Raw genomic sequence first — 18,904 nt, forward strand, 5'->3', positions numbered from 1 at the left:
GTTAAGAATAAATTAAAAGTTAATTTTGAAAAGCATTATTCATATTAAATTAGAAATTCAATAATTTTGAAAGTTAGATTAGATTATTGAAAACTATTACAATATAAATTATCGGATACATTTAATATTTTATTTGTAAGTTAAGTTTATATAAAATAACAAAAAAAATATTGTTTTTTACGTGAAAACATTTATGAGAGTGCAATTTGTCTTTTATAATTTTTTTTTTAACACAGAAAAATTTTTAAATTAAGAAAAAGTTTTTAATAAAATAAAATTTATGTGTTTTAAAAATAACCAGTTAAAATTAAAAATTAAATTATTTAAAAATAACTTAAGATAAATTAAAAGTTATTAACTTTCTAACCAGTCACTATTCAATCTTGTCACCGACCAATCAACGCATCGATTATTCCCGCGAATGCGAGAGTTACAAATGCGAGAGCAGCTCGTCTACAAATCGTATAATCCGCGATCCTCTCTCGGGCAGATTCGTGGTCATTCGCCTGCGTACGGCTGCGCTGGGTGGTTGGGGGGGAGGGAGAGCAAAAGAGATCTAACTTTACGTCAGTCACATCAGCAGTCAGCAGTATTCGTTTCGTTCTCGTGTCCGCAGCTCGGGTGGTCTATTTCCTCGAATCGTAGACGAGAGAGAGTTGGGGTGTGAAGAGAGTTCTCCCTGGGAAGGACCGTCACTGTCGTCGCGTCATCCCTCATTCCCAATTGTCATCGTTGCCCGTATAAATCTAATCTCCCCTTACATATCCCTCTTTTAATTCCCCTCGATTCTTTTGCTCTATCTCCCTCTCCGCCATCTCCTATCTCTCTCCCTCTCTCTCTCTCTCTCTCGTATCGCGCGTATTGTGAAACAGTGTGAAACGTGAGGCGCGGGCAGCGGTTCCGCGAGACGGCGGAATACATTTGCGAGCGCGAGTGACCGAATGTCCCGCTGAGAATTATGTGGAATAGTGACGCAGAATTGGGATCGGTCGCGCGTCAAGTCAGCTGACATATTGCGCCCTGCTGCACCGCAACAGCCTTCGGTAAGTGTCGCAATCCCGTGCGCGCTCTCCACCCCGCAGCACGGCCACTACCCCGTACTAGCCGCGGACTATTTTCGGTCGGGATAGCCGTGAGAGACGGATGACTATTCTCCCCCCCTCTGCCCCTCCTCCTCCCTCTTCTCTATCACCTTTTTCCCCTCCGCAAATCTCCTCCATCTCACAGTTTTCCCTGCTCGCGTGAGTTACGTGCGCATAATTAACTCCGGATCGAGACGAGACGAGCCCGGGAGCAGCCGCAGCCGCCGCCGTCGTCGCCGTCGTATCGCGGCGCGCCGCGTCGCGGAACGGCAGCGGCGGACGCGCGAGAAACCGTCGACGTGTTAAGTGGCTGCGCGCGATCCGCGAGCGGAGAGACGGACAAAGGAACGACGCAATTTACGACTAAGTGCGTATTCAAGGATGGAAGCCATGTCCCTCCGTGTCTGTCGCTCCGTGCGTCCGTCCGTCCCTCTGCACTCATTGCATGCGTGTGTGGCTGGGTGTCTTTCTTTCTTAACCTCCTCTTCTCCCCCTCCCTCCCTCTCGCCCCCTACCTCTCCTCCTCTAATCCCCTTCGCTCTCTTTTTATATGTAGATCTCCCTCTCCTTCTCTCTCGCTCACTCTCTCTCTCCTCCCCACTTCCCTTTCTCGAACGTCGCCTCTCTTTTTCACTGTCTGCTGCACGAGCACGACAGCAGCGCTCCGTTCGCTCCGATCTGATTCGAATACGCGTGTACTAGACGTCGCAAGTCGCAAGTGCCATGCCATCCCGTCATGCCTATTCTTCGAATAGACGCATTCCGAAAGAGCGAAGGCGTAGTGAAGGTATCCCGCCGCGCGAAGGTCCTCCGACCACGCGCAAGCACATTATCCGCGAGATTCGAGAAGGACTCGTATAAGCGTCGCTTTTAATTTACCTCTCGCACGTAATTCTTATCTCTCTATCCCTTAACGCCACGCGAGGGTATACGCACGTCGTCGAGCCAGTGTCGCTGTCGCCTGGCGAGGTTTCCGCTCGCGTATCTGTCGCGTCACGGCCAAGCGTTTTCGTTCGTGTACCGATATGTCCGAATGGATGCGGATGCGCTTTTCTCTCTGCGTCGAATAAAAGAAAAGAAAGAAAAAGAAAAAAAAAAGAGCGGCCGTCCAGTAACGGGTTCGTGACGCACGCCGCGTACGTGCGTTTACGCGCTTACGCCATTTCTCCTTGCCTCCGCCTCTCCTCTTTCTCTCCGCCCTCCGCGTTCCCCGCGCTCGTCACCGCCTCCTCTCTCGCTCTCCTTTTCCTCTGCCGACGCGCTTCCCTTCAGGTGTCCCTTCGGGGCATTCCCGTCCCCCCCCTCATGTGCCCGCGCGTTCGTATACTCTCCGTTGTTTACAACCTTTCTTTCTGGCGAGAGCCACGGAATCGCGGAATCGCGGCCGCGCTCCGGTCCGGCGAGAGCCTCCCGGACGGGTTGCCCTCGGTGGTCGAACGGAACTCTCTCGCCGCGTGTTTCCCAGCGTAGAGCGCGCGCGAGCGAGCACGGGCGCACGCTCGTGCACGCTCGAGCGTGTGTGCAGCGCGCCTCTCCCGCGGCCTTATCAAGAATAATTTCTCGTATCTACACCGCGGTACTTCCTCTCCCATACGCGCTTTACCTGACTCGACCCGCTCGGCTTTGACGCCAGCCGTTCGCGCCCACGTCATTACACGCGCTCTCTCTCTCTCTCTCTCTCTCTCTCTCTCTCTCTCTCTCTCTCTCTCTCTGCATGCTGTGCATACAAATGCAGAACACATATGCACACAATCTTGCGCATTAGTATTTACATTTATATACTGTATGTATGTAATCATCTATTTGATTTTTCTTTGATAATTTTTTTTTTATTTAAGAATTTTTTATCATTTTTATATTAATTTGATTTCTACGCGGTCCGTGACATGCTGGAAACAATGTGTGCAATGTTTCAGCGCGTTCTTGAGAAGATGCTATCTTAGAATGTTTAATAAATAAAGGTATTTCTCTTTCTCTCTTCTTTCCTTTTTTTTCTCTCTCTCTTTCAAGTCTAGGTTTTCTGAAATAAGAAATTCCCGGAAAGCATAATTCATGTGCGATATAGCGAGCTTTTTAATCTACTCAGTGAACTAAGCGTGAGGCTTAAGGCTTAGTCATTAATCGTCTGATATATATTCTTTATGAATATGTTTATATATATACTTACATAAATGAGCCTTTCTCAAATGAATCTTAATGCTTAATAATAATTTTTCTATGTGAATTTATACACATACATTTTCCAGTTTTGTAAACTACTCGCCAATTATTTGTCAATGTTGAAACGCAATCCTAAACAGAAGCTGTTAGTTAAACAGAGCAAGTATCATGGAGCTGTTCGAAATTGATTCCGTTCGGAATTGTTTTCTAAGAAATCTAGGGAATAATTGAATAATTCCAATTGGAATCTGAATAATTCCTAGAAGAATCCATAATTCTCGTCTTGGAATAGTAATATCACGAATTAAATTGATGGATTTAATAATAATAATAATAATAATAATACTATCTTAATCCTTTCAAGACGGTTATATTAAATAGATGGTATACATGTATACTTGGAGTCTCGAAAGGGTTAAAAATCTTAAAACACTACATTAATAATTTACATTACAAAAAAATTATGCAAATTGTCAATGCTTGAACTTTGACCTCCCTATTTTATCTGGGACGAGTCTTTTCCAAAAAAATATTTGGTTCAATGTAATTAAAATAAAAATTATGTTATATAATTCTGTTCTTGATGTTCAATGTCGACATTACGTCGACATTGTCTCTAATTTTCAGTGTTAGATAATTCCGTAATGATTTGCGCCTCGCCATGAAACTACTGCAACCATTGCTTTTCTTAGATTAGTTCTCTACAATCTGTAGTTACGTGAACATACAAGTAGTTTCAAATACCTTACATAGGTAAATAAAACGAAAGTATTAGCTTTAATTTTAAATAAAAAGCACTTTGTAAAGGGCTCACCCCTAACACAATAATAAGAAGGAATACTTTAATAATAATTCTTTTATATGTATATGCACATACACACAATGTACACTCAAAAAAGTTTATGTTTAAGTAAATATATTTATTTTAACATTTCCTTAATTTAAATAAATATTAGTTTAAAATAATGTATTTTCAATATTTTTTTTAAATCAAGGAAATACTTAATGTTAAAATAAATATATTGAACTTCAAAATTTTTTTAGTGCACATTTAGATACGTACATGTGCCGTGTACAAACTACAGTGCCATTATTTATATAAAATTAGATAACCATCTAGATAAATATGATAGCTTCATTGTCTTTATTTAAATAAATTGAATAGAATATATTAGACTCAGATGAGTTAAATCCGAGGGGAAATTCACAGCCGGCATTGGTGTACAAAATTTCGGCAGTGGACTGCCGAAAAAAGTAAGCAGTGATCTATAATATTGACGGCATTGTCGTCAGTGGTTGGGGAGTGGTGAGCTCACTTCAGAGTCGGTTTTTCGATCATGGGGTTGAGCACAAAAATTTTTGAATACTTCGGGAAAGCTTTAGAATTCTTGTGCAGGCATTGGCGTATGATAATGGGCACGCGGTAGTGTTCATAATTGCATGGCATTGCCTTAATTTTAATATAGGATTGACGGCATTGTAGGCATTGACTAACAATAAGCATTGTCGGCAGTGTACAAAAATGTCGGCAGTGTTTTACAGCAATGCCAAAAATCGGCATTGGTGTACAAAATTTTGGGTTGTGAATTCCCCCTCGGTTAAATCAGAAATATAACAAAATAACGCCAATACGAGCCGTCACTGGTTGTTCATACGTATATAATAATTTTATTATTACATTCTCCAACGCGAGTTGCGCGCCGAATATTTTGTCAGTTTAAAACACAATCCATTAGATAAAGTCCGAATCTGCGATGTAGCACATTAAATTGACTTAACAATTTATGCTAACAAACATCTGTAAGACCCTCCGTTTCCCTCACCACCCTTTTCTCAAATCCAGAAAAACTGTAAAAAATTTATTGTGAAAGGTAATAATTCAGCTAGGATTTGAATCTCCCAACATTCCATGTGAGCATCCTATCTTGCATTTAAATATTATTATAAAGTACATATTTTCATTCTTATCTTAGATAAAGAATTCCAAATTAGCTAAGATAATGTAAACAATAACGAGATTGAAATATTGTCCTTAGCCTTAACTTTAAGTTATCATTTATCTTAAAGAAGAGAATTTTTTAAAGTGATAACAATAGGATTGCGTTTCGAAATTCACTGCCAGTACTGAAAATCTATAGTATACATAATTGAATTATGATTTGTAATACTGGCAGTGTATATTGGAACGTAGCCAAGAATACGTAGATTAATAGTAGTCTAATATAAAAATTGCCTCAAAACTATAAATTCGAAAATTTACAAGAAAGTTTGTCAATCATTACATAATGTGAGTTATGTATTTCTTCAATTTTTTTAACTTTTATATTTTATTTCCGTATTGGATCCCAAATAAAAAAAAACAGTTTTTTTATTCAACTAAATTATCTGAAGAATTTTTGTTTTTAAGAAACAAGGATTTATAAATAAAAATATGAATATACTGTTTTGTATCATAAAATTGTTTTACTTGATACAGTAATATTGTCTTAAAATTATATAGATAAAATCATATGATTTTATTTTTATCTAATATAACATAAATTAAAACTAAGTCATCTTTATCTCTTCTAAGCTACACATGTAATTTATCTTCATTTAGAAAATTTTAGAAAATGTATGTATGTACAATATTGCGTTTGGATAATTTAAAATTTTTTAAATAAAGATAAATTACATGTAAATGTACTTTAAATAAGATAAAGATAACTTAGTTTTAATTTATAAAATCATTATTTAAATATAAAAAATGTAAAAACACAAAATTATATTAAGGTAATATATCTATTTATTTAAAAGTAAATATTTTTACTTAAAAAACAAACAAATATTTGCATCAAAATATATGGCTTTAAAAGAATATTTTTTCATTAAAAAAAATTTTTTCTTAATGTGCATATATTAAAAAAGTATTATTAGGCGCCAACACCTGTTTTTATTGAAAAAAAGGCTTTTTCTCTTATTTGCGTTTCAAATTCTTTCAATTTGTTTTTAGAAATTCAGATTACGCTATTTCCGATTAGTTAAAGTATTTTAATGCTAGAAATTAAAATTGAAGACTGAAGGACGGGAGGACGGTCTCCCCGCGTAGTTTCCGTTAAATAAAATCTGCCATGAAACCTGACATTTCCTAGGACATCTCGCGATGTTAGAATGTCCTGCGCGAGCCGCCTATTTTTGATACACTTGATTAGAAGGCTTGTCGGACGAGTTTAATAGACGTTCTTCCTTTTCTCGATGCGTTCCTGCCTTCATATAGGTCTACACCGTAGTTTACATCGCTGTTAACGTCAATTGCGGCGTAACTCTTTCTTTATACGTTGCAAGTTATTTTTTTTACGGCCACCGTAACGGATCGTTGCGAACGATAATGAATTCCGTCCGTGCATTCTATTCATATCTATAGATGTAGATCGATATACTTTAAGATTTAAATTTATCTATCGTATCTTATTTTACTGTACTATGCACTTTTTTTAACTTGTTGATTCTCATGCCAATTTCCTAAATGTTTTCAAGTGAGGCGAGCAGTTGATTCCAAAAAACACTTTCTAACAATAGAACGTGTATGATGTTAAAAATTATATTAATAAAATAATATATAAATGTATCAATGTGGCTATACGATACGATGTCATTTATTTTTATTTATATCGACATAGAATCTGTATAACTATAATTATAATAACGAAACAGCTGTTATAATTCTTGTACTATTTATAGGGCAAACAGTTCGCCCCACTTGGGAATCAAGAGGTTAATATGTGATCACTGAAAGTCTCGCTCATTTTATATTTTTACATATTCGCGTATCTCTGCTACGTATAATCATATTCAAAGTTCTCTATCATCTATTTTCAATACAATTTGTACGCTCTTTTGTATTTATTTACTTAATTGCTTAATTACATTTTAATTAATTGCATTAATTACTTAATTATTTAATTAAATCTTTCATAAGCTTAACTTTTTCACAATTTCTGCCGAGATATGATTATATATTCCATTTATAATTACAGAAAGAATGCTTCAGTCATTTATTCGCATCCTTGAGAAATCTAGTATTGGAATACAGATTGTATCTTTTAATTTTTAAGAGAGATAATTCAATAATTAATAAATCTGATATATATTTTACGTGTAATATAATCCATTATCACATTGTTATTAAATAAGAGAGCTTCTGTTTAAAACGAATACGTGACGTTTGAACATTTAACATATTAAATTTTTTTTCCATTACGCTTCTTGATCCTCAACATTTACGTGTACAATCGGCAGTGCGTGCTGTTTAATCACTCTATCTACGAGTGGAAATTATCGTTGCAGTTAACGCGTTCTAAATTTGCCATTTCGCTCGACTTTGTCTTATTACATTATTTCAAGAGGTTTACTCGATATTATAATAAATGTATCATTAACACGTCTCTTTTCCTTTCTGTCTTCCTCATTCCGTATGCTCTTCTTCCTGTAAACTCTTCAATCTCGATTGTGACAGAGTAAAAGCTTATGAGAAAGTTCATAGAAAGTGCAATGTACTGCTGTCATTTAATTATAAAGAATGACTAAAGTGAGAACTTCTTGATGATCTTCTAATGCTGCAATTTTAGGGATTATTGAAGATGATTTTTATAACATAAAAATTATATTAATAGACACATATGCTCTATATATTTATGTAGAATTAGTGATTTTATAATTTGATTGAATAGTCATTAATATATTAATATTACTAATATTAACGTTAAAGTGTTCGGTATATTGATTCTTTTGTTCGTTTATAACTTACAAGGGAAGATTTAAGTATGTATCTCACGGATTTTGGTAAGGTATAATATTAAGGTACAAAATTTATAAAAAGTAAAATTTATTTACATAAAATATATGTATTTAAAAAATAAAAATAAAATAAAATAAATTATTTAACTTCTAGAGGACCGGAAATTGATATATTTGTTTTTGACGATTTAAGTAAATTCGTCGCTTATTTTGTACACTTATATATTTATTACGAAGAAAATTGCTGTAACTTCATGTTTTTTTATTATTTCATATTATTATTATTTAAACTATATTCCGAATTTCGATATATTTTTTATAATTTTTTTTATAAAATTTTTTACTTCAAATACTGTTAAATAGTTACTCTAGAAATATATAATAATTTAAAGCTCAAATACGGACAAAAATGATTATATCCTTCCTGACTGGATATGTTCTGGAGATATTTTTTTTGTAGATCGATGCAATGACATAGTCAACAAAATTTTAAATTTAAAACTGTAAAAGTCGTCTAAAAACTTGCCAGTCAGGAGATTAAAAAAATCGGAACATGAAATTATTTTTTAACCCTTAAACACACCGATACGTAAACACATTTCCAGGTCTGGGAGACTTTTTCTTGAGAAGCTATAACTTTGGTTCCAATCAATATTTTTTAACAATTTTTTTTCCAAATGAAAGTTCAGAATCTCGGAAACATGATTGCATAAACGACATTGCCAAAAATTGATTTATTGTGAAGTTATAAAGGAAACATCATTAGGCAAAAATAAAAAATTGTTCAAAAATCCATTTTTTCTTTAAAAAATCATATCTTCGCAACAAAAAACTTTTAAGGACATTAAAATACGGCGTTTTAAAGTTAGAGTCATATTTTCAAAAAAATTATGGTATTGTCATTCTTTTTAAAAAATATAATTATGTAATAAGGAGAACATGAGATATTTTTAGGTGTCTAAAAATCCACTTTAAAAAAAATGTCTAAAAAAAATCCTATCTTTGCAACAAAGAACTTTTAAGGATTTTACAATACGGCATTTTTAAGCTGAAGAGTCATACTTTCAAAAAAATTATGTCATTATCATTTCTATTAAAAAATATACTTAAATAACAAGGCAAAAATGAGGTATTTTTGATTAATTCAATGTATTTAAAATTGATAATTGATGTGTTTCGAACTCTGCGCAGAAGCCCCCTTTTTCACAGCATTATATAGTATTCTAACTTTAGACAGAGTAACATACGCGAAAAGACCTGTTCGAATATGTTTTGTCCGGTTTTTTTAAGATTACTCACAAAAAAGTTTCACTCACACACACAATGTTAGTCGCACAAATCCCAACAAAACTTTATTGTTGTGCCGTTTGAATTCTAGTTGACCGAAAAAGTTGATCAACCACATCAATCGAAAGAGATTTCAAACTTTTTTTATCCCCTAGTCCGAACTTCCTATCTCGTTCCGTCTTCACACAGCAAGCGTTTGAAGCTTCATGTGGAGCCTCTCAAACCCAATTGTGTGTTTAAAGGTTAAATATTTATTGTTCAATAAAAAATTTCGAGTGAGATACATACTTGGTTCTTCCTTTGACGCTTTTGATTCTTTTCTTTTTTTTTTAAATTTATATCTAAAATTATATCATGGCTTAAAGAGAAGTGATGTCGGGAAAATTGGCGCAAAGTTATGCGCTTGGAATGTTCGATTCTCCAATTGATCGCTTTGATTGATACAAACATGTGCAGTATGTATATGCAGAGTATATACGGAACTATCGTAGGACTGACTGAAGCACTTATTAAAATAAGCGAAATGACCAACAGTTAAATTCAACAATATTAGTTAATTTTAATGTTAACTAAACTATTTGTCAGCTGTTCCTAAAATCGGAATCAGGAAAAGATATTTGAAAAAAGATAGATGCAGTAAATTAAAGTAACTTAAACGAGCTAGTAAGAAGGCTATTAATAATGTAACTGTACAAACCAATTGGCTTTGGAGTACGAAATGTGCACGGTAAACAATTTATCGATACTTATTAAAGACAACTAACCTCGTAACCTATTTCCACTATAAAGTGTGAGTATTACGAAACGCGCAACGATATTCGAAACAAGCTATTGCTTGGCGCTCTGCAGTGGCTTACAATTATTGGCTAAAGTTATGAAAACTTCCTCTGAGGAAGGAAATAGGACTTGGAATTTTAGATATCTCTCTTCGATTAGCCTTTGGTAAGCAAATACTAATTTATTTAATAGTGCCCCTATTCTATGTTTCTGAAGTATACATTGACAGGAAAAATTACTAAATTTTAAAAAAGTATTTTTTTGAATAAGTAGTTGCAGTGAAATATTTACTGAATGTAAATGAATATTTATTTAGTACAAGAACTATTAATTTAATTTAACTATTATTTTTTTATTTAGTAAATAGGGTCACTGCACTAGTCAATGAACAAATAAAAAATTGAACTAGTCAACGAGCATATAAATGATATTTTAATAAAATCTTTTTAGAAAATTAGATCCATAAAAATTACAATTAATTCGCAATTCATTATTTTAAAGTCTTATAATATTATTTTAATGCTTTTCTGAAATAGTTTACTGGTGGTTATTCCGTAATTGATGCAATGACCTTACGCACCATAAGTAAATGTTTCATCGCAACTATTCAAACAGATATTTATTAAAATTTAGTAATTTTCTTTTTTTCGGAAAAATCGCGTATTATACTTTTAAAAGGAAAACACAAATTAAGTGAAAGAAAAATTTGTACAATTTGTAAAACGGATACATCAGGTTCGAGAGAGACATTGTAAATATGCACTACGTTTCGTTCGCCTCGTACGTCATTCATTCAGAAAAGTGAAAAGCCGACTTCCAAGACTACATTCTACTCCTAAATTTCAGAACGGGGGATTCCACGCGCTGCCGCGCCTCCACCGAAGTCCCCCACACACCCACACACACAATCAATCCGTCTTCTCTTTTCCATTTCTCACGTGGGTAGGCTCGTGATTGCCTGCGATTTAATATTTTATTTTTATATCTCGTTGAGCTCTCGGCTTTTACACGCAGCGGCGTCGCTAATCGCACGCACACGCGGCGCGCGCGTGCGCGCACAATGCGTTCCGTCTGCACGCGCGACGGACCAAGGGACCTTGCCTCTTTCTCCTTCACTCTCTTCCTTTCCCCCTCTATCCATCTTTCTCTGGGACAATGTACTCTCCGTGCTCACGCACGCGCGCGCGTGTACGGGAAAGCTGCGGCGAGGTCGTCGTGAAGTTCGACGCCTGCCCAAGAGAACAGGCTGGCGGGCAGGTAGAGACGCACGGGGATCACCATTCAAAAAAAAGCATCGCCGCGCTTATTCACTTAAGTTATCGGCAACGGGAATGGCTTATCGACGGACTACGAGAAATACCGTTAAAAATTAACGATATGAAGCGGTATCAAGGACTTTATTGGCAACAAATCTTTTTCGGTCATTTTTCACATTAATTCTTACTATACAAATATATTTTGTATACAATCGATTTCTACATTTGAAAGTTTTTCGAAATATCAAAGACAATTAAATTATATTACATTTTTTTTCCAAACTAAGTACAGATGTTTGTGTTAGAAATTTGAAATATGTTCATGAATTTTTAGACTTTTTTTTTAGCCACTTCAGATAAGTAAAACAGAAATCAGATACCTTTTTGATATTGTAAAGGCTAAATTGATTTTTTAATCAAGATTTATTAATTAAAGAATAAATTGAGTAGAATAAAAACTCGAAAATAAAAACTTGGGAAACATGGAATTTTCAGGGAATTTTTTTATCTTTACAAATCACGCGCACGCACACACACACACGCGCGCGCGAATTTTTTCATAAAATTTTATTTTATTGAAATTCAACGAAATTTTTGAAATTTCACATTTAAATTTAAATTCTCTTCTTTTTTCTGATAAATTCTTTAAATCATTTTTTTCTAATTTTTGATAATCTAAGTGTCAACAATCGATTAGCAATAAATACGACACACATTTATGTACATCTATTCAAGTACCGTGTAATTTGCGAGTTTTTATTAAAAAATTAATGACAGCAAAAAAGTACATTGTTCTACATTGGCATTGTGTTTAATTACGTTTCGTATTTTATATTTTCAGTGAGTTAGATTATTGCGGATAAATCGTTATATGTCGTTTAGTTTGTATTGTTTCTTTGTAGTACTTTTTCAAATTTAACCCTTCGTTTGCACAAATCTTTAACAAACTTTGTATCGAGGTGCGAATTTGCAACGCGCGACTTTGGCGGCTCATAACTGTGCTTACAATAAAGCTAATTTGATATTTCTTTTTCAGTTTGGAGGAAAAAAGATAAGGAATAACTTTGCTTTAGCGGTGTAATATTGAAATATCATTATATTTTAGTAAAAAATTTATTAAACTGAAACCCTGCGTTGAAAAATAGCAGCTATAAAAAAGTGCTAGTGTGAATTTGCACCTGTGTACAAACGAAGAGTTAATATTAAAAACTCAAGTGATTTTTCTTTGTGATTGTACGATTAAGGAACTCTGGCAGATATTACAATAAATTATATATTTTCAAAGCTTACAAGAATAGCTGTTTATCACAAAAAATTGGTGTTACTTGAGATATTTATAGTGCTATTTTATTTTAACAGAAAATGAGTTAAAAAAGGAATATTTGCATACATTTATAATGTACAAGTTTTTAAAAGAAATAAAAAAAAAGATGAATTCTGTGAAAAATAATGCATTTTGAAAGTTTTACATGTTTTTACATCTAACATTTTTTTTTTCCAGAAATTAGTACATTATAATTACATGCAAATACTCATTTTTTAACTCATTTTGGCTAAAACAAAATAGCAATCTGAATAAAAATTTTTCACAACAGATTTTTCATTTTTCCGGAGTGTGAGGGAGCGAGGGGTCTTAGAGATGCATCAATAGTTAGCATCAATAATACTAAATTGATTGTCAATATCGTTTTGTGATATTACTTTTCTAATTCAAGTTAACAGCTCTGTTTGTACCGATAGTAACGACGCACATTTTGAAAGAATGAGAAATTGTATACAAAATCACACAAGAAACATGATTTCAGCACGAAGATCTTGCTATGATCGTTCATTTTAAAAAGCATTTAAATGGCATCAACTTTTTTTTTATATAGACAGCTCTCGATGTTAGTTTTCTGATAGTATATAATTCGTCGTAGTATCTGCCGGTAGACGTATTGTAAAGCCATAATCAGACTAGAGATTGAATTGGAATTTAACCAACCCGAAGAAAGAAAACCAACCTCAAGTTCAGTTTCAACTTCGCTTTAATTGGTCAAATTTCGACCCAATCGCAATCTCCATCTCTAATCTGATTACGGCTTAACAAGAGTAATCAGCATCTCTTCCAAAAGGGCCAAGATTTTTGCTTAATAATATAGCAATACAAAATAATGAAGATGTAATTTTACAATATTATACGATTATTTACATACGTGAAAAGAATGGTTTTGCTAAAATACCTACAAATGTAGCCAGATCTGAAAATAATTTTGTCAGATCATCAAAATAATTATGTAGGACGCTCAAGTTGATTGCTAGGTCAAAACTTTTGCAGCGCTGCTCATCACGTTTGATCGCCCTACATGATTATTTTGATTTTTATTTTGAGTCCAACAAAATTATTTTCAGATCTGTATCTAGCTACATTTTTAGATACTTCAACAAAAAAAAAAAAAACAGTTGTTCCTTTCATATAATATTTTATAATATTGTATAATAATATTTTTTACACCGATACGTGCTTTATTGTTGTTATTTTTCATCAATTCTTTCTATCAATGTCAATCTTCTTAATTATCCGTGATTATCAACAATGAGGTCATTCCCGTTACCGCTGCTTTCCGGGTGGATTTCTACGTACGCTAGAATTTTTTTCGCGCATATCGCCCGATAGCGCGGTGCGTCCTTGCTTGTCACGCATGCGAACGCGGTGCTATGGCGCCCGCGTCCGAACCACGAAACGAATATGAATCATCATCTCCCGGTCGACGTGAGTGCGCGAAAAATGCGGCGCCGCGCCGCGCCGCGGTTGCGCGCGCACACGTGCACGCGACATTCCGTTCCGTCGCGCGTTTCCGCGTGATCCAGCCGACGAGAGTGAATCTTCGGCGTCGATCCCCGAACGCAAATTTTAAAATCACTCAGGATGTAGGCTGTCCGCCTACAGACGCTTGGGCGCAATGAATTTACACGGCGTATCGTAACATTTTGGCCGCGTGCTTTCTGTCTAAATGTTCGCGCGTGTCGTGACTGTGCTGGTCATTCTACCGCGAAGTTGGCGTCCGCGCGGATCTCTATTCCCGAGAATAATCGCCCCAGCTGTGTCACCGTTGTGGAGAGCCGCGATAAAAGAAAAACGCTCTCTCTAAATCTTGTAGAGTGAAAATTGAACTCGAGCAATTTGACCTACTCTAAACGGATAGAATGGTTGATTCATTGTTTCAAGAGATTGTTTTAGGCTCCAAGTTTTTAATCTAACTGTCTCCACAAAAACTGCCCTCTGCCTTCGGTGATCATATTTTCTTCCAATTAGAGAAAATAAAGGACAAATTTTCTTGCGCAGTATACCTATGATTAATGCCGTCTTTGTATGAAACTAAGTTTGTCGATTTTTTTCATAAAAATTCGCTCATTAGTATGACGTTAGGCATTGGAACGCTAATTAGAAAAGAATTTTCTGTAACATTGTTAAAATAAAGGAGAAAATTGAGTTTTGAAAGACTAAATATGTATACCTAAAAGACAGCTACCTGAAATATAGAACTTTATTATACAATAGAAAACGTACAGTCACCGTATATGAGAAAAATTCTTTTGAATAAAAATACATATTTTTAAAATGACATATTTGAATGATTATTAAATAGAATGTATAAATATTTTTATTTAAACAACACAAACAGATTCTTGCATCTGTTTGTATTGTTTGAGTAAAAATATTTATGTTTTATTTAATAATCATTGTGTTATACGTACAATGATAATCTTGCTTATAATTTAATCTTCTTTAAAGAATTTTATAATTAACTTTCAGCAAAATATTATCTATTTTATATTTTCAATATCATAATAAACAGTTTTGATAATAATAGTGCTAAAAAATTCTAATTGTTGAAATGTTATTTTCTATTCGATACTTTTTCCTTTTAAAATATCGAATAATGAGAATTATATTTTCCTTGATGAAACTACACAAAAGTCTTATTTCGGTATTTAACATTTTGAAAATTGAGATACCCTGAAAACAAAAAAATATTCTTTTTTTCTGTGTGTAGAATTGAATAAGATTCTAATGGTCTGTCTATAGTGTCTACAATACGCGAAGTAAGAGTCGAATGTGACGAGAATAATCGAATGTGATTGGTCAATTTCTCACGGTTTAAAACTTACTGCGCGCACTGCAGACAGACCATAAGATTGTTTCACTCGAACAATTGCACAAGCCCAATTTTCACTCTTAGAGAAATGACGTTTCACTCTACGAGATTTAGAGAGTTTTGATTTCGATTGGTATACTGGTGCGATTCGGTCGATTATCGACTGGTGATTTCGACGGAAACAGACGTGGGTTTTTCCATTACGTATCATTACTGTGAACACGTTTGGCATCTTTTCGCCGAGCCGTTGCTGTTGCGAATTGGGCCCGATGAAAATGAGCCTTGAATGCTTTCCGCCTTTCGTTTCGGTACGCTACCAAAGCGTTTATCGATACGCGTTAACGCGTTGCAATAAGAAAAAAAAACTATCCTATGAGCAGAGAAAGCCGATCTGAGTAAAATGTCGATACTTTTTCCGTATCTGTATCCGTGATCTCGTTGCGCTCGAATTGCACCGTTCGGTTGTTACACACGGAGCGTCGTCGCTTTGACTTTGATCGACGAATACCTGGATGGGCATCGCGAGAGAAATTAGTTCGGGAAACTCATTCTGCACGTTAACGCTTTCTAAGGTAAATTTATCGCCCCGGCGTTTTCCGAACGATTCGCGCTCCCGATCTCGAATGAGAAGCAACGCTACTAGTTTTCTGTCGCTACTAGTCGGGGACATAAATAGAGCGGGTGCTCGCGCCGATCCGTTGTGCAATTGCACAAGATTTGAAGACCAGTCGATCTTGTTTTCTTCGCCCATCTATTATTGAATGGGTGCAACCGCGCGCACAGGGTGAATTATATGCGGAGTTAAAAATGATATCGCGACAATATTAGCGTCTAAACACGAACTCGAGCAACGCTTTTAGTTTCGTGGTCATTACCTGCTCCTGTTCTAAATTTAGTCTTTACACACATATGACGGGAGGGAATGCGTTAGTTTTCGCGAATTCAAAAGTACGCAGATCTCTGTATAATTCTTTTATACAAAAAATGATGAAGAGAAAGAGAGAGAGAGAGAGAGAGAGAGAGAGAGAGAGAGAACACTGTTAAATATTAAAGAATCAATTTAAATTAATTCCTTGAGTTAAATAACATTTTGTTATTTTTAATTTCTATGTGTATCGAAATTTATTATTTTAGCAAAATATGTAGTTGAAAAAGCACATAACAATCTAATCTAATCAACCCATTTTTGTAGTTAAATTGTGTAGTTTCATAGTTAGTGTCCGTTTTAACGTATGCACCTAGTAAATAATAAATTAAATTTGAATCAAATTAACATTTTTATAGTTAACCTGTTTAATTTCGTGTTTTAATTTAAATTAAATACAATATATCGAGTAAAAGCATGAAATATAAGAATGATTAAAAGCAACTCAAATTAAGTAGAATTTGACACTAGAAATTTAACGGTAAATGGGGTCGCATTATGCAAATCCGTATAATAATATAATTGATGTTGTCTTCAACCTATTTTTAAGCCGCTTTTTATCGCGTTCTAATCATATCCTCTTTGATGAGATATTTGTGACGTTCTTTATATCGGCCAGATCTTTTTTCTTTTCTTGAAAGAAATGCAAATTTTATTAACGACAATTAGATTGTCGATGGATGGCTCTAAGAGACTTAAAGCGCGTTCCACTTGACGCTCGCAATGATCGCGAGCATTATTTGTCCTTGTTTAACATTCGGCAAACAACAAGAATGAAATAATTCCATGAGCGTTGTGAGCGTTAAGTGGAACGCGCCCTTATATAATTTTAATTAATCTATATTTCATTATTGCGAACGTACAAAAATGATACCTGTGTCTCGTTGCGCAAAAGTAAAATCTTATTCTCGTCAAAATTGTGTTTTACGCATTACGTTAAAATTGTACCACAAAAGTAGATCGAATTTCACAAAATTCCGCGCGTCTTTTGCCTTCATTGTCTTCTTTCATTGTCTTCTAAGATCCGCCGAAAAGGAAGATGGAATCGTCTCCAAGGTTGCGACTCGCACGCTCGAGCTCTTCCGAAATCCGAGATATTCCTGTGTGATAAAGGCGGTGGCGCTTGAGCGCGTGCGAGTTCAGCTAAACGACTTTGCGAAGGTCGAATAATCGTGCAACGTTAGCCGCCATTGTGAAGAAAGGTCGTTTACTCCTTCGGGTAAACAAAGCCCTCGAATCTCTGACGTAGCGGCGAGTCTTCCGCGACTCCGACGCAGCTGCGCTATTTTTTGTCGGTGCACGAAATATAGGATTGTCGATTGATAGCAAAGAGGCCTGTACTCTTTGTCTTCCGATCTGATTAGATATGCGTGTGCGAACAATTGACATGTATATCTTCGAATGCGCGGCGTGCCTTTTAAATCGAGTCATCGGACTGGACAAAGCTGCGCTTTTCGGCAAATTCAAAGCCGTTCTCTTTCTCCTCTGGCAGAAATTTAAATGGACGCTATTCTTCGCCACGCCGTCCTAATTTCCTTCATCGTTGTCGCCCACTCCGCGCGCGTCCTCACATCCGCACGAAGGATCTTCGTTATACGTGGATTCGATCGATACGAGCTCTCGCTCTCAGCTGCTTGACGTCATCCTCTTTTTATTTCAATTTATTAAAATCGACGTTAAGGTCGCGCACGCGTTGCACCTTTGATAAACACTGGGGAGTAGGGTGGAAGCTTGGAAAAAAAATAACGCGATCGAATTTCGAAAGGTAAAAAGCTACGTGCGAGGGGAAAAATAAAACACTCCAGCATGACCGGCATGAATGAAGAAGCGTGACGATCGAGTCATCGCGTCATGTAAACTTTACCATGACTCTCACTTTGTGCATACTTCCTTTCCGCACCTCTCTCTCTCTCTCTCTCTCTCTCTCTCTCTCTCTTATTTTTTCCGGAGTATTTTTTTTTTTTTAACGTTTAGACTATACGAGCTAAAAGTTATCGAAACTGAAAGCTTAGGTTTATAGATTCTTAGATTTATTCTTTTTCTTCTTTCAACGACAAAAAAGCTCGCAAATGTCCGAATTTTGGCCCTGAAACCAGCTGCAAAGAAGAAAATGAAAAATTTAGTTTATAATCGTTTTTGTAGCGAAAAGATTTTATTTTGTTGCAATTTTAGGTGAATAACTTAAATGATATTAAGTGGCTCTAAATGAACCTTTACACGAGAATATTTATTAGAATGTAATTAATATATGTAAAAAATTGGAATTAAGTCGTAATGCTACTTCCTCAAATTTGTAAATAAATAAACGCAATTTTATATAAAAATCAAGAGCAAACAAAAATATACATAAGAAAAATATGCTTACATTTTTCATGGATACTCAAAAGTAATAGAACAATTTATAAAATTTAAAAATTTTTTACAACACAATGTATTACACATATCCTTAGCATATGCTGTTTACGATCTGGCGAAAATGACGTGACATAGCAATAAGAAATC

At 35.2% G+C, this 18,904-nt stretch overlaps 1 protein-coding gene across 2 annotated transcripts in view; it reads left to right on the forward strand.

The window, feature by feature from the left end:
• The first annotated feature begins 537 nt into the window (after positions 1-537).
• Positions 538-18,904, forward strand: part of LOC105200870 (AN1-type zinc finger protein 5) — a 33,051-nt gene continuing 14,684 nt past the window's right edge. The window contains exon 1 of one of the 2 annotated variants that reach the window (XM_026130266.2): positions 538-1,043. The gene's annotated coding sequence lies outside the window, so the exon portion shown is untranslated. Of the gene's footprint in view, positions 1,044-1,243; positions 1,450-18,904 lie in introns of those variants that run through there. The other variant, XM_026130267.2, reaches the window with a different exon arrangement.

The sequence above is a fragment of the Solenopsis invicta genome, chromosome 8 (genome assembly GCF_016802725.1).
Source record: "Solenopsis invicta isolate M01_SB chromosome 8, UNIL_Sinv_3.0, whole genome shotgun sequence".
NCBI classification, from domain to species: Eukaryota; Metazoa; Arthropoda; class Insecta; order Hymenoptera; family Formicidae; genus Solenopsis; species Solenopsis invicta.